Genomic DNA, 13,243 nt, shown 5'->3' with positions numbered 1-13,243 from the left:
CACTGCCTTTGAAAAGTAGGAGATGATTTCCACAGCTAGTCAAATTGTGATGTGAATATCAGGATTTAACTGTGTGATTTTGAGTCAAACTCGATGACCCATGTTTCATGAGTAGTGATTCAACATGAATCCATCTCTCATGAGAATAAATGGAACACTTAGCACTCATTGGATCTAGGTGATGCTCGAAGTGTTTTCAATAATGTCTCCAAAGTCAAAGTGTTTTGAAATCTGTAATGCGCCTCTGCCAAGTGGCATAATAATATCCACGTAAGAGCATTTACTTTACTTACGGTTCAAACCCAACATTATGATAAGGTAAACATTTATTAACATGAGTTTCCACCACTTCACTATTGTCTAAGCTGATATATAAATGCAAAGAGTTGAATTGACTTTTCAATGTGGTATTGCCGCCTATTCACAGTTTGCATCAAGGACAATATACAACTAACAAGCAAGAGAATAAAGGTGAGATAAATCAAGATCGGGTGAGGACACATTTGTGCTGAAGCTCCAAGTAAGTACACAGTGGTCTTCAACATCGGTTGAAGTAGTTGCAGAGAAACCCACATACATTTCTTCATCAAAATGTCTGCAAGGTTTGTAATCTTGACAGATAAGAGGCTTCTTGGGTCGAAATGAACTAGCTTCTACCATTGTAACATTCAATTGTTGTTGAGCATCTTCATAGTCAATCCAAGCTTGATAATTTTACCCGCTCTTGAGATTTAATTGATGGAAATAGTCATCAATCCAGTATCCTACAGGCTCAGACTCTATAGACCTAATATCATTGAGATCCACGCCCACATGATTGTTGTCAATGTCTTTGAACAATGGGCTTTTTCGGGTATCGAACTCGACAGCAAATAGATGATTTAATTGGTTGCCAATGGTGGAGAGATTAAACAAACCAAATATTGAAGGCGTTGAAGCTTTCACCACTCTTTTGCTGGGAGTTATGATGAATGTCATCCCCTACCCGTAGCATGATGGATCAGATGTATATGGAAGTATTGCTAATACGAAGGTTGTGTTGAATGATGAGCATCCATTTGTTGAGCTGGGATCTTTCATTCTAAAAGGCCGAGGATACAAAGTGCGACCAAATATGTGTTGGGATTTATTTGTGAGACAGATTGCATTGGAGAAGATTGAAGCTTCTCCAATCTGATAAAGGGTGGTGACATTGAATTTGTTGAAGAGGAAACATGCTTGGGCTTGTGCTTGAAGAAATAGATGCAACAGTATAAGGATCACTGGGATACACAAGGAAATTCAAGTTTCTTCATCTCCTACTTCCACTCCTAAATCATCACCTACTTCTTCCATTATACCTCAAGATTAATAAAGCCACTCATTAATCTTGACAAACCTTCATCCACCTTTCCATCTAAACTTGCACTACAACATTTGGGGTCAAATTGAGACGACAATTTGCAACGGTTGCATAATTTGTGGTAATTTTCATGTTGTTCTTTTTGCAATTCTCCCCAACGCCATTGCAATATCAACATTGGAGTCACAATATGACGCCCCCGCGAGCATAAATAGAAAAAAAAGAAAACAAGACATAAATCATTTTCCATTTGTTTTCATTGTCAAGATCTACACGCGGAAGAGGTGGAGAGCTCTGAACGAGGGTGGAGAGTTGTGAACGTTGTCGTGCCCTTGTGATCGATGCATTTGGTTGTTGTACCCTCATGACCTATGCATTTCATTGTTTTACCCTTACTCTACAATTTCATTGTCGTGGTGTGCCCTTGCTCTTCAATTTTATTACTATGTGTTGCCCTTGTGATCTATGTGCCCTTGCTCTATGATTTTCTTCAAGGGTGAGAAGAGGTACGCATGTAAAAAAAAATTATTTTCCTTGTAAACATGTATGTCTTTATATTTCCCTTTAAACATGTATCTATTTATATAGTCAGAAAGATCTCTTTTAAGGTGCTTATTACATATTATCTCACAACAACAAAAAATGATCCAGTTGCATACATATTCCAAAATCCAAATAATAAAACAATAAAACTCACCCAACCTGTGCTAGTGACTTACCTCAAGATCTTGCATAAAAATAATGCAGGACATGAAAAATGGGTAGAGTTCACAAATCTTTTTACAAAAACATATCATAGCAAATATTTTTAGAAAAACACAAACCATAAGTCCCCAGTTAAATTCCTATAGATATATCATCAAATTAGGTACAATAAAATGAACAATCAGCTTTACCATAAATGATCCAGCTACATACATATTCCAAAATCTAAATAATAAAATAATAAAACTCACTCAACCCATGCTAAGTGACTTACCTCAAGATCTTGCACAAAAATAACACAGACCATGAAATATGGGTAAAGTTTGCAAAAATTTTACAAAACATATCATAGAAGATATTTTAAAAAAGAAACTAGGCGAAACCCAATTAAATTAATCTAGTTGATGATTAGCTAGGTTGATTACGAATTCTTGTAGAAGTGTCATCAGATTAGGTATAATAAAACAAACAATCAAATTTACCAAAAAGTATTCAATTACATACATATTCTACAATCCAAATAATAAAACTCACTCAACTCATGCTAAGTGACTTACCTCCAGATCCTACACAAAAATAATGCAGACCACAAAAAATGGGCAGAGTCGCAAGAAATTTTATAAAAACATATTATAGTAGATATTTTTAGAAAGAAACAAGCCATAACCCAATTAAATTGGTCTACTTTCTGATTAGCTAGGTTAATTACAAATCCCTATAGAACTTTCATCAGATTAGGTACAATGAAATGAATAATCAACTTTACCAAAAATGATCTAGCTACATACATATTCCAGAATCCAAATACTAGAACAATTAAACTCACTCAACCCATGCTAAGTGACTTACCTCAAGATATTGCACAAAAATAATGAACACCACAAAAAATGGGTAGAGTTCACAAGAAATTTTACAAAAACATATCATAGTAGATATATATTTTTAGAAAGAGACAAGGCATAACCCAATTAAATTGGTCTAGTTTCTGATTAGCTGAGTTGATTACAAATTAATGTAGAACTATCATCAAATTAGGTACAATAAAATGAACAATCAATTGTTCCTAGCTAGCAGGATCAAATAAATTTTTTGAAGGTGATAAAATTGCATATGCAAATGCATCACTTGCATGCAAGCATGAAGTGCATTCCCCAACTTATAATGAATGGTTGGATATGAAGGCTCCATATGCTGGCCCAATAATGGAAGCCAAGGATGTAACCATGCATGTATTGGAGTCTACCTACAAGGATCCCAAGTATCTAGTTCCAATTTTAATTATGGGTGCTTTCATATTGAAAACTGGTTTGAAAGTAATGGTTTGTAAGCATGGGCAATCTCTTTGTTCAACTCTTTTTTTAAGTTTTTATACATGGCTATATCTTGAGAGTTGTTCGATATCGTTATGTATTTGGATATGGCCTATTGGGACCCTTCCTTTTTCAAAACTTTATGCAGGACATAGGTTTTCCAAGTAAGTCTTCCGAGTGAATGAGATACATATAAAACTAATGTAATCTTTAAAATTAATAGTATGCTATTCTCTTTCCTTTTGTCTTGCTATTGATTTTGGTGTGGACTAACAAAATACACATAATGATATTACATTGTAAACAAGGTTTTCTTTGATATTATGTTTAATTCATAATTATACTTATATACTATATGACTCCCTATTTGAATTTTGTTCCCTCTATTTTTTAGTGAATTTGTATGTATCAAGATCTTACTTTGTGCATACTTTGATCGTTATAAGTATATGATGATTAGTTGGTTTAATATTTCATTAAATGACATCATACACACAAATTATTAATTTAATTGAAATCATTTTTGAGTTTTTAATTCATATATTTGTAACCACTTTCCTTAGTGTTATCCTAAGATGATATGGGCTTTTCTAAGCATCATAAAAACATGGAGAAAGAAATTGAAAATATATTATACAATATATAACAATAGAGAAACACTACAACTAGGAGAAGCAAGGATTTAGGCTAGTTGAAGACGGAGAAATAATTTTTCAATTGAAAATAATTTGAGCAATTAGTTGTTCCCAGCTAGCAGAATCAAATACAGTTTTTCAACATGATAAAATTGCATATGCAGATGCATCACTTGCATGCTAATCATGATGTGCATTCCCCAACTTATAATGAATGGTTGGATATAAAGGCTCCATATTTTGGCCCATCAATGAAAACCAAGGATGTTGAAGAATAACTTCACTGAAAATTTGAGTGAAAGGAGTTGAAGAAGCAAGTTCTTGTTTTGTTTTAAATGCCATAATCATGAGGCTTATTCCCTTTCAGAAGCCTCTACCACAATGACATTACCTCCAAACCTCTAAACATATTGAGAGACATTTTGTGGTTGAAATTGAGGCCCTTCCAAATGATGATAAAATAGGGCCCTAAGGCACAAATGTCTTGGACATTAATTTGAGCACCCAAGATCATGATTAAGGATTTCAAATTCATAAGGATGAACTAGGTGAGATCACCTCCGTAACATGACTATCAAAGTGAATGTGATGGGGACAAATAATGATAGCCCAATCCATTAGGAGTTAGCAAGGTAGATCTAATATCGACACCATGTTCTTGCTTCAGAGCTAGCAATTCTTCAGGTGCATTTTCTTGTAAAACATTAATTTTGTTGAACAATTGTAAACTCTTAGAAAATACATTCTTGTTTTCTATTACCATTGATGGGCTTCCCTTGAACAAAATCAAAATGAAGAGGCATAAATAGACCGAATTTTTCTTTCAAAACCATATGTGCAAATATAAACATTAAGTACAACATGTCCAATATTTTACAGATATACACATTAATTACACAAAACATTTCTTTTAAAATTATATGTGCAGATACAAACATTAAGTACAACATGTCCAATGTTTTTACAGATAGACACATTAATTACACCAATTTTTTCTTTTGAAACCATGTCTGCAGATAAACATTAAGCAGATGATGTTCGTAATGTAAATGATGTTGCTATTGATCACAATGATGATGACGAGGAGGAGGAGGATGATGATGATGATGACCAGGATAGTGATGGTGACAATGTTGATGACAAAGATGATCCTGATGGTGAGATGGATGAAGAATAATATCAATGACTGAGGGGTTTGATTAGATAACATTGGAGGGGGGTTTGATTATCAATGCGAAGGATGAAATGTACAGTTATGTGATCAATACCTATGCTATTCAATATTAAGTTCTTGATAGATCAATGATTAATTTGATTAACTTGTCATATACCTTTTACTATTTATAATTCATATGTGATGTTAATATTCAATGTAATTTTGAGTATATGTGTCATGAATTTTTTCGCTAACATATAACAATTGATTTACTATTACATAAATATGAAGCCCTTTCATGAGCATCCCACTCAGTCTCATGGATCATCAAGTATAAGTCAGTACACCCCATATAGATTAATGTCTTTTACCATTTGTAAAATATCTCTCATTGCCACCTATCTCTCTTATTTCATGGAGTGTAGGTACTGGAAAATAGGTATTTGTCATATTTGTCTTCCTCGAGGGAGGAAAATGTAGGAATGGAAGAAGAAACTGATACATTTAGTATGCCTAAATCAAGGAGATCGACTTGAGGTCAAAATATCAAAAAGAAATTCAATAAGTGCATGATATTTTTCCTTGCTCAAGGGGCATCATGTTCTTATGATGATGACAATAAATGTGACTCTAATGTACCCTTTAGGTACAAACATCTACAAAAACAATGGGTCACCAATGAACTTCCTCCAATAAACATTAAATTTTGTGTTGCAAAGAGGACATATCACATAAGATGATCCTCATTACATGGTTAGGGCCTATTTTCCATGGATGGCATAAAGCTTTCTTACAACAAGGTTGTTGAATTGATGAAGTATGTCAAACTTTGTTACGATTTCAGTAGTTGGATGCAAATTATTAAATATAAGAAAAGTATGTGTAGGTATGCACTCACAAAAAATTATATACAAAAAAAGATAGTGGAAAAAGTTAAAAAGTAATTGTACATGGTAAAAGAATGCGTATTCATGAAATTTTAACGTACAAAGAAAATGGATTGATGACAAGCTATGCTAGACCCAAAATATCACCAACAACAAGTAATCTCTATTAACATCTCATGTCTCTCTAACTACAACCACTAAAACAACTCTCAGACTAGCCTTTAATGACAGTTCTAGAATGGGATATTGCTAAAAATGCAGATCTATGATGAAGAATGCAAGATCTATGACTATAATGCAGATTATGTGTGAGATGCAACTCTTGGAAATGCTCTTGAAATGATCATGCCATGAGCTAAATATGCAATAAATGAAGCTAAATGATACGAAATGATGCTAAATGACATAAAATGATACTAACAATGCTATGAAATCACTATAATGATAAAGCTAAAACAATGAGTCTAAATATGCCTATAGTGTAGATGCATAAAAACTTGGGTCCCTTTTCTCTTAGATTTCCTTCCTATTTATAGGATTTCAAAGGGGGTTGGGGTAATAACTAGGATTTTCATTTTTGACTGGGCTTGAAAGTGAAACTCAAAATATCTCATAAAAGGCCAAGAGGAAGAGTCCAACCAACTTGGTTTTGGGGATAATATGAGGACTTTTCAAATTCTTTTGAATGGTAAAAGGGAGATTTTCATCTTGTGAGGATAAAATGATTTTATTGATTTACTAAATGATTTATTTTCAACACTTTGTCTTTTTCTTCCTCCCTTTTTGCATTTTATTTTATGAATTTGAATTGTTTTCTTCCTCTTTTAAAGTTGATTTAGGTCTTGTTGATTTGATAGGTGATTAATGACTTGATGTGACACTTGATTTAAAAGTCTGTTGTGTTTCTTCTGATTTTCTCTTTAATTTGGTCTTGATTGATCAAGATTGCATAATTTAAGTCTTTGCCAAATTTTGGGTGTCTACAAATGCCCCTCTTTGAGCTAATATGCAAAGCATATTGGTTCAAAGACTATCTTGATTTTCTAATTTTATGTCAAATTTTGATGATTGGATGCCTGTTCGATGATATTATGTCATTTTGTCATTGTCGTGGTCTCTGTCTGTTGATGGCTTGATGTTTGATCGTTAATGATTTGATGTTTTGATTTTCATTGATTTGATGATTTGATTATCATTGATTTGATGATTGGATTGTGATGTTGATTTGGTCTTGCAATAGTTTTGTTTGGATACCCTGGTTTTGGTAGATTTGATGTTTGAAATTTTTGGCTGGGGTAGGACGTTTTTTATGTTTCAAAAAATTTAATGCCCCAACTTGGATGCCCCAGTTTGATTTGATGTTTGAAATTTGATTGTGGTAGGACATTTTTGATATATTTCAAAAAACTTTGATGCCTCAGTATACTACCTCCTCAAAAATGAAATTGGAAAAATAGATGTGCAAAATAGGGATGTTCCAATTTTGTTTCTAAAAATATTTGAGGAGAATAGTTGATAGGGAATGTGTAGTCACAAAGTGATGTGTAGGATCAATCAGGTAATGTTGATAGATAGAAAAAGTGCCCCCCTCGGGATATAGAGTAGGGAAAACTGACATGTCCATCTCAGGGTACAGAGTAGACAAATAACTAGTTCAAGATAGAACCATTAGCTGAATAGCTAGATGTTGAGATTTGATCAATGTAGGATGATCACTTGTGATGAAAAACTGATGTTGTTGTTCATTTTTCAAGTGTTCAAGATGGGATGAGTGCCCCTAGTGAGCAAGGACTTTTAGATTAGACATAGACAGATGATTTATGTAGTGTGACATGGGGTTGATTTGTGGAGCTTTTGTGTTCATTTTATGGACTGATCATGTAGGTCAGCAATGATGAGGATCCTTTTATGTTGATGATGACGACCTTTTGATGTTGATGTTGATGACCTTTTGATGTTGATGATTCGATCTTTTTGATTTATGAGAAATTCAAGCTTGTTGATGTTTGGACTTGTGCACTTGTTATATCATGGAGTTTTGTATGCATGTGATGATCCTAAGTTGAGGATTATGGTGGCAGTGGATGTGGATGTGTATATATATGTGAATGATTAATGTAGATGGATCACGATTTAGAAGAGAGGGTATGGTACTGATGATGTAATAAAAGCGTGATGTGGTAACATGAACGTAATAAAATGCAATGAAATGGATAATGAAATGAAATGAGATGTGATAACATGTAAGGAAATGAAATGGAATAGGTATTGAAATGAAATGAAATGTAATGAAATGAAATGATAAGAAATGAAAATGAAATGGAATATAAAATGAAATGAAATGATATGAAAATGTGATGAAATTGTTTGAGATTCAAAGGCTCTAAGTTGGAGTGTCAATTTGTGCAATTCAAAAGCCACTAAATGAATGGATGAAATGGGGAAATGGAAGGGAGGGAAAATGAGAAAAGGTGATGCAATGAATTAGATGAAAATGGAAGGTGGTTAAATGAGATTGTTTGGGTTTCAAAAACCACGCAAGGCAGCAAATGTAGTGCTGCAATCTGATGATGGATTTATGACATGTAAGGTTGGTGTGGATGAAGTGAAAGAAAAAAATTCCATGAGTGCTCATACGCTTGTTGATGGTGTTGCACGTGTTGTTTATAACCAGTCGTGAAATTGTTGAGTGATGTTGATAAATTATAACCTAATTGTGTACCAACCATTTGTTTCATGAGGAACCCAAGATGAAAAATGCAAACTAGATGAATGCAACTAACTACCACTTTTTTAAAGAAAGGCAAACTAATTTTCATCATAGAGCATGTGATAAAAGTGACTAAGTACAACCACCACTAGCTTAGGTATGGGGATATGAATACTTTGTCATGCCGATAAGTACCAACAAAGAGGAACAATGTACAAGAAAACATGACAATCATGAAGAAACAAAAGCTATAGCCACACAATAATAAAAAGAGGCACGCCAACCAGTCATATGTCAGGTAAAAGACCTCACCTAAGGTAATGCACAAAATTGGTTGAGGTACACATGGCATTCCATCTGAGAGGAGGCTCTTATAAGTGGACGCCAGTAATGTGCAAAACCAAAGGATCATAGGAAGTAAGCAGTGAAAAACCAAGAAAATATCGTGACTTTATCTCGGTACCTCTAGTCGAACACATCATCAAGATACTAAAAGTGCATGATAGCATAGAAAACCATTATGTGTGAACCAGGCGTGCTTCCAGTTGTGTGCAATAGTGTCATGATGTTTTGTTTGTTTCATTTAGGTCTGTCGGGGAGTAACTTTGTTGTATTAGGTGGACGAAAAGGTGTGGGATGTGTCAGCGGTGATCTAGTAGCAGAATCAGGTGGGCGGTGTGCTTTGGTAGAAATTTGGGTGACAAAATGTCAGATCTGAAGGTCAAATGTACTAGGAACCAGTGCAGTAGGGTGCAGAGAGTGGATACGAGGAAGACTGGTGCAGAATGAGGCTCAGGTGAATGATGGTTATAAGGAGGTAGATAGTATGATAATGAATCAAGGTAAAGTGGAGAGTAGAACATAATTATTGGAGACATCGAGAAGTTGTGGGAATTGTGCAAGTGAAAGTATGTCGGGCTCACCAGATCAGTCATAAAGAGAGGGGGATGCTAACCAAGGGAGGTGGATGAGGCAAGGGTGTAGAGAAAAATGTGTTAGGAAATCTTCCGAGGAGGGGATGGAGAAACCAGAACTCTAGGTCATAATTTCTAGTCCAGGTGAGACAAGCCAAACTGAGCAAAGGCCTGGGCAACCTGAAGGGGTAGGGATGGAGATGAACAACATGCCTTTGTCAGCACTAATGATGTTATCGAGGAAAATAACACAATAGGTATTGCAAGGGTGGCAGATGATGGGCCAAAGATGCAGGTGGAGGATAGTCCGTCTGAAAAGACAAAGAGTATGTCAGAAGCAGAGGAGGAAGTGGGGGAAATAAAGTCTCTTGAAAAGTCTATGGGAGAGACTGCAAAGGATGTGGAAGGTGTTAGTGGTGGTGAAGTACTGAGTGGAATGCTACAATGGATTAGTCTTGAGACACTAGGACGAGGGTCAATAGAAGGGGGGAACGAGTGTTGTGAATGTGGGGGAGCTGCAACTAGAGGTGGGGGATAGTGATCAAGCATCATAGGACGTGGAAGGATTACAAAAACTATTGGCGATAGAGAGACGAAAAGCAAAGAATGCAGAGAAGGAGGTCATATTTTTGCTAGGATTGATGGAGAAAGCTTAGGAGGATGGAGCACAAACAAAGGCAAAGTGACTCCAAGGAATGATAGATGCAGAGTGGGCGTGGGTGCAATCACTAGAGATGGAGTTGCGTGTAGAACATGCACGAGCGGAATGAAGTGATGCAAGAATACGGGTTGAATGCTCAAAGTCATAGCAGTTGTAAGAATCAATAAAGATGGCGCAAGTAGGTTTGGAGAGCACGTAGAATGAGCTAGTGTTATTGCAATCACAATCTGAGTCATTTAGGGAAGCAATTGTGAAGGCGAACACCTTGGCATTGAAGTTGCAGGAACGGTTAGCATTAAGTGAGGGAAAGGTGAGGCAACTGTAGTAGCATTTGGGTGAGGCAAAAGAAAACATGGAGCATTGGTGAATGATGACTGATCAAATGCAACAGGAGCAGGATGCGACCCAACAAGCGATCACTACACAGGGGATAAGCAAGTTGGTGGAGAATGTGTTCGTGGAAATGCACTAGATGGCCAAGGTGGATCTAAAAGCTTCTTATTGGATGGGACATTATTATTAGGCATTCCCACATGAGGACCGATGGGAGACACAGTTTATAGATAAAGAATTTATAGCTCTATTAAACGTGCAATTATGTGCCAGAAGGTTTCCTATGGAAGTAGTATGGACACGTTGGGGGTTGACACAGGAGCTTCTTCATCTGGAGCTAGGCTAGAAGAGACACCATTAATCGGACATCCTATGATGCCACCTCCTCTGAGGAGCCAGAATAAATAATCCACTAGATATTTTTGGGATGTAATGTAATTAATGCTATCATAGGGGAATAAAAAGTTGATGTTTGTTGTTGTGGCAACTGATGTTGATTGTAATGCATTGTCATGTGTATTTCTGATATTTTTGAAATATGTTTGGATTTTTTTTAATTTTTGTAAATATTTAAATGTTTTTGTAATTTTTTTAGAATGTTTAATTTTTTTTGTGATTTGTTTGGCAAATATTTGGATGTTTTTGTGTTTTTTAGATAAATGCTGGAACGGTTTAACTCGCATAAAAATAAGAACAATACCATCCGTAGAGTGAGGATAAATGTGACAGGCTAGCAATAATGTTTGTGTGCATATAGAGAACTAGTATAGATAATAATAATGCCAATAGGAGGACATTTCTCTAGGGGTGTGACAAGACGAGAATTTTTGACTCCTAGGAAAAGGCGTTGGGGCCCAAAAGAGGACATGTGGGTCTCAAGTATGCAAAATAGAGCCTTGAAAAAAAAAATTTAACCCAAGAAAGGCATGTTGGGGGCCCAAAGGACAAAGACGGTCTTGAAAAATGATGAAATGAGGCCTATAAAAAGGCATTTGGGCCAAAAAAGGCATTTGAGGGGCCTAAAAAAGCACTAGAGGGGTCCAAAAAGGACACATGGGCCTTGAAAAAGGTGTTGGAGGGGTCCAAAAGGATGCTTGGGCAATGGAAAAGGCACGAGAGGGGCCTAAAAAAGGCACTTTGGGCCTAAAAAAGGCACTGGAGGGGTCCAAAAAGGATGCATGGGCCTTGAAAAAGGCACTAGAGGGGAAGGCCGAGCTCACATGCTTATGCCTACTTATTCTGTACCTCTGGTTGAGTGAGGGTGAAAGAGTCCGACAGATATCTAGACTTTCAAGATAGCATTGACATATTTGTTGAAGGAGGCTAGACTAATCGTGGCCACTGCAACTTAAATAAGACTAAAAATCCTTCTTGATTTACATTAATAATGGCCACATGGAAGGAAGGCGATGGTCAGCTTTGTAGCATCTCTTTTGCTATCCAAGTTGTGCTAGATTTTCCTAAGCCTAGAATTATGTTTTAGGAAATTACCATGCTTTTTCTCTATATTAATAGGGCGTGTTGGGAGCTGTTGTCTTGTTGTGTAGCCAAATTGAGAAATTGAGAGGAATTTTGGGGTGTTGTTGATAGGAATTGCCCCCATTTTGAATGTTTTGGGCTAGTTGTGAATTTTTGGATGATTTTTGGATTGTTTTTGACATTTTTGATAGATTTCTAGATTTGTTTGGTATTTTTGGCCAATTTTAATTTTTTTTGGTATTTTTGGAATATTTTTGGATTTTTTTTGGTATTTTAAAGCTATTTTTGAATATTTTTTTTGACATTTTTGGAAAAAAATTAGATTTTTTTTGGTATTTTTAAGCTATTTTTGAATTTTTTTGACATTTTTGGAAAATTTTTGCACTTTTGTAGGAGTGACCAGGACCATGTGAGGTACCTAAAGAGGCAATGAAGGAGGTTATGATGTTGAATGGGTTGATTGACGGCTATGACAAGTATGGGGGATCATTGGACAAGGTGGATGGCAAAGATGTGCATTGATTTTTCTACAATTCATGTCTATGGTATCTCAGCACATAATTAGACTCTCTATGTTGCAGAATTTGTGGTGCTTCCCATTGTGGTTGTCATACTAGCTGTTTCCACTACTGTGTACATTCACTCAAGGAAAAGGGTTTTGATTCGCTCTTGTTATTGTTATTATTATTGTCATTATGAGCTTTGCTTCCCTTGCCTTGCTATTGTTGCCATACTGGTTGTTTTTGCTGCTGTGAATCCACTCTTGATGCCAAAAGATCTTAGAACTGTAACCCACAAATGTTTCTCAAGGGGGGTATGTATGAAATTAATTCTAGATCAAATACCAGCCTGATGGACTATGCTAGCTTCTTAACCCCAGATAAACAAATACCTCAAATAATTCAACTGTAAATGCTACCCCTTTCTCTTATTCCCATCATCTATAAATTGCAATGGGAAGCCACAAAGAACCAAAATGTGTCTTAGAGATAGTAAATCAACCATTCAACTGCAATCCCTTTTCAGCACTGAAGGCCTTGTGTTGCTTAGGGAAGCCTAAAAGTGCTATCTCTTGCCCCTTTTCAAACCAAAAGTGACGTTCTCACTTCTT

The 13,243-nt window shown here is 35.8% G+C and overlaps 1 pseudogene; it reads left to right on the top strand.

Moving 5' to 3' along the window:
* LOC149549725 (L-type lectin-domain containing receptor kinase SIT2-like) overlaps positions 1-13,243 on the top strand; it is a 100,814-nt pseudogene that overhangs the window by 32,120 nt on the left and 55,451 nt on the right.

Source organism: Cupressus sempervirens, chromosome 7 (genome assembly GCF_028749045.1).
Source record: "Cupressus sempervirens isolate cs-2001-9-10 chromosome 7, ASM2874904v1, whole genome shotgun sequence".
In the NCBI taxonomy this organism is placed as follows: domain Eukaryota; kingdom Viridiplantae; phylum Streptophyta; class Pinopsida; order Cupressales; family Cupressaceae; genus Cupressus; species Cupressus sempervirens.
This window is presented reverse-complemented; position numbering and strand designations above follow the sequence as displayed.